Source organism: Sapajus apella, unplaced genomic scaffold (genome assembly GCF_009761245.1).
Source record: "Sapajus apella isolate SASKATOON/1434 unplaced genomic scaffold, GSC_monkey_1.0 scaffold114, whole genome shotgun sequence".
NCBI lineage: Eukaryota > Metazoa > Chordata > Mammalia > Primates > Cebidae > Sapajus > Sapajus apella.
Genome location: NW_022437054.1, coordinates 4,333,941 through 4,338,326, shown reverse-complemented (window position 1 = coordinate 4,338,326; position 4,386 = coordinate 4,333,941). Strand labels below are relative to the sequence as shown.

Genomic DNA, 4,386 nt, shown 5'->3' with positions numbered 1-4,386 from the left:
ATTTTGTGTCTGGCTGACTTCATGTAGCACGTTTTCAAGGTTCATCCGTGTTGTGTCATGTATCAGAACCCCATCCCTTTTTACGGTTGGATAATATTCTGTTGATATATATACCACATTTTGTTTTTCCATTCATCTGTTGACAGGCACCTGGGTGTTTCCACGTTCTGGCTAAATGAATAATGATGCAATGAATATTGGCATACAAGTATTGTCTGAGTCCTTGAGAATGGAATTCCTGGATCATATGGTAATTCTATGTTTAGATTTTTGAAGAACTACCAAACTTTGCAGTGACTGTCTGTGTTATTTTACATTCCCACCAGCAATATATGAGGGTTCCAATTTCTCCACATCTTTACCAACACATATTTTCCATTTTGGGGTTGGATAATGGCCATCCTAAGGCATTTGAAGTAGTATCTCATCGTGCTTTGGATTTGCATTTTACTTTTTGTTTGTTTGTTTGTTTTTGAGACAGAGTTTTGTTCTTATTGTTCAGGCTGGAGTGCAATGGTGCGATCTTGGCTCACCACAACCTCTGCCTCCTGGGTTCAAGCGATTCTCCTGCCTCAGCCTTCCGAGTAGCTGAGAGTACAGGCATGCACCACCACGCCCAAGCTAATTTTGTATTTTTAGTAGAGACAGGATTTCTCCATGTTGGTCAGGCTGATCTCGAACTCTTGACCTTAGGTGATCCTCCTGCCTCGGCCTCCCAAAGTGCTGGGATTATAGGCGTGGGCCACCCCGCCCGGCCAGATTTGCATTTTCCCAATGGCTAATGATGTTGGGTATCCTTTCACGTGCTTTTTTGCCATTTGCACGTCTCCTTCGGAGAAATATCTATTTAAGTCCTTTGCCTATTTTCTTTTTTTACACAGAATACAAATGAAAGTTTATTGTACAAAATTAAGGCCTTCATATTTCATAGTTCACCAAGGCTAAAGAAACACTAGTTTAAGTCCTTCATAAAAATTTCACTTTCAGGCCGGGCGCGGTGGCTCAAGCCTGTAATCCCAGCACTTTGGGAGGCCGAGGCGGGTGGATCACGAGGTCAAGAGATCGAGACCATCCTGGTCAACATGGTGAAACCCCGTCTCTACTAAAAATACAAAAAAATTCAGTTGGGCATGGTGGCGTGTGCCTGTAGTCCCAGCTACTCAGGAGCCTGAGGCAGGAGAATTGCCTGAACCCAGGAGTCGGAGGTTGCGGTGAGCCGAGATAGCGCCATTGCACTCCAGCCTGGGTAACAAGAGCGAAACTCCGTCTCAAAAAAAAAAAAAAAAAAAATTTCACTTTCACTCCCCCTAATCTCTAACTATTAAAATGACCCAACTAAATGCTATCAAAACAAACACATAATACCAAGTCCTTTAAAGACGACTATCCCAAATGTTATTTCTTGGCATAGGTGATCTTCATAGCATGGGATGGTGTGATCTTAAATCCCTGTAAAGCATCCCTGGCAGCTCCAGCCTGCCCATCATTTTTTTTTTTTTTACCATTTATTTATTTTATTGCATTTTAGGTTTTGGGGTACATGTGAAGAACATGCAAAATTGTTGCATAGGTACACACATGGCAGTGTGATTTGCTGCCTTCCTCCCCATCACCTACATCTGGCATTTCTCCCCTTGCTATCTCTCCCCAGCTCCCCACCCCCCCCCGTCCCTCCCCTATTCCCCCCAACTGACCCCAGTGTGTAGTGCTCCCCTCCCTGTGTCCATGTGTTCTCATTGTTCAACACCCGCCTATGAGTGAGAACATGCGGTGTTTGATCTTCTGCTCTTCTGTCAGTTTGCTGAGAATGATGGTTTCCAGGTTCATCCATGTCCCTACAAAGGACCCAAACTCATCGTTTTTGATGGCTGCATAATATTCCATGGTGTATATGTGCCACATTTTCCCTATCCAGTCTATCGTCGATGGGCATTTGGGTTGGTTCCAGGTCTTTGCTATTGTAAACAGTAAAGCAAAGTCATGCCTCCCTGGTACTAGACATACTTCCTTGAAGCCAGGGAACTGATTAAACAGCATGGATAACATCATCTCATTAGTCTCTTCTGGTAAGTTATTAAGGAATAAAATATAGTTTGGAGGGTAATGAGGGACCTGAGGATTTGGTGTTGAATTTCCTTGGGTACTGGCTGAACTTGGAGTTCCCTGGCCAGGCTTTTTGTTTGTGGTTGTTGCAGCCTGTTCCACAGTTTGGCTTTTTTCTTTTTGTCAGCAAAGGTGCCACGCATTTTAAATATTATATCTGAATCTGTCTTTGCATACTGTATTCACACTGCTTTACCATAAAATGGAAATCCTTGTAACTGTCTCAAAGCATTCGTGGGTGAGCCCAGTTCCTTAAAGATGACAAAGGCCTGCCCCTCATCTTCATTGTCTTTAAAGCCGCAATGTCCATCATATGACCAAACTGAGAAAACAGGGCATAGACGGATCTCTTCAATTCTTCCTTTTTAATTTTGTCATTCATATTGTTGATATAAATTGTATGATTTGGTCTGATATCCATGTTTGCGTTAAATTCTTCAAAAACAGACAGTAAATAATCTAAGGCGTACGCCGTCTCTTGCCTGCCTATTTTCTTTTCTTTTCTTTTTTTCAGTCTTTCATATGATTTTATTTTCTTCCTTCAACCATAATAATATGATATCCGAATTTTGTCTTAACTGGTGGGTCTGTAAACACGGGCTTATCCATCCGACTTACAGACAAGGCAAATGCTGCTTCTTGAAACGGTTCTACCACGGACCCTCTGGTCATCCAACCCAAGTTGCACCCTTGCCTGGCTTTGTCTTCACTATATTGTACGGCCACTTCATTGAATCTCATCTGACTTTGACTTTTCCATGGCTTCCATGGTTTTACCATGTTTTTTACACAGAATGTGTCTGACCTTTCCTGCATTGCCACCACCTTTGGGACTTTGAGACTTCTTGTCAGCACTGCCACTCCCAGAGGCTGCTCCCGCTTCCCTGCTTTTCCAGAACCACTTTTTCCTTTGGGCGGCATCTTGGAAACTTGCTGTTGAACTCTTACCTATTTTCTAATCAGGATTTGGTTGTTATTCTTGTCGAGTTATAAGAGTTATTTATATATTCTGGTTGTTAATTCCTATCAGATATATAATCTGTGAATTTTTTCTCCTATTCTCTGAGTCGTCTTTTCATTCTCCGAATAGTGCCCTTTGATACACAAAAGTTTTAAATTTTGATAAAGACCAATTTATGTATTTTTTTCTCTTGTTGCCTGTGCTTTTGGTGTCATATCTAAGAAATCATTGTCAAATCCAATGTAATGAAGCTTTCCCCCTATGTTTTCTTATAAGAATTTAATAGTTTTAGCTCTTATGTTTAGGTTTTTGATACACTTTAATTAAATTTTAGCGTATGGCAAAAGAGAAGGGTCCAACTTCATTCCTTTGCATGTGAATATACAGTTGGTCCAGCACTATTTGTTGAAAAGGCAATCCTTTTTCCACTTAATGTCCTTGGCAGCTGTGTTGAAAATCATTTGACCATATTTGTGAGGGTCTATTTTTGGGTCTCCATTTTATTCCAATGGTCAATATATTCTATATTTATGTCAGAACCATATTGTCTTGATTACTGTGCTTTGTGGTAAGTTTTGAAATAAGAAAGTATGAATCCTCCAACTTTGTATTTCTGTTCCAAGAGTGTTGTGGCTATTCAGAGTCTTGTGAGATTTCATATGAATTTTAAAATGTATTTTTCTATTTTTCCAAAAATTGCCATTGGGGTTTTCGTAAGAATTATATCTGTAGGATCTGTAAGATGGCTTTGGGTAGTACTGACATCCTAATAATACTGTGTTCCAATGCATGGACATGTTATATCTTTCCATTTATTTGCCTTCTTAAACTTTTTTCAGCAATGTTTTGTAAAAGTCTTATTCTCCCTTGGTTAAATTTATTCCTAGTTATTTTATTCTTTTTGATGCTGCTATAAGTGGAATAATTTTCAGGCCAGGAGTGGTGACTCAGGTCTGTAATCCCAACACTTTGGCAGGCTGAGGAGGGTGGATTACCTGAGGTCAGGAGTTCGAGACCAGCCTGGCCAACATAGTGAAACTCCGTATCTACTAAAAATACAAAATTAGCTGGGCGTGGTGGTGTGTGCTGGTAGTCCCAGATACCTGGGAGGCTGAGGCAGGAGAATCACTTGAATCCAGGAGGTGAAGGCTGCAGTGAACCAAGATAGCACCATTGCACCCCAACCTGGGTGACAAGAGCGACATTTTGTCTCAAAATAAACATCAGCCAGGCGTGGTGGCTGATGCCTATAATCATAGCACTTTGGGAGGCCGAGGCGGGTGGATCACGAGGTCAAGAGATCGAGACCATCCTGGTCAGCA

The 4,386-nt window shown here is 41.3% G+C and overlaps 2 pseudogenes; both read right to left on the bottom strand.

The window, feature by feature from the left end:
• Positions 1-879: 879 nt before the first annotated feature.
• Positions 880-2,578, bottom strand: LOC116537847 (annotated as a pseudogene).
• Positions 2,579-2,613: 35 nt separating this feature from the next.
• On the bottom strand, positions 2,614-3,122 carry LOC116537846 (annotated as a pseudogene).
• Positions 3,123-4,386: the final 1,264 nt, after the last annotated feature.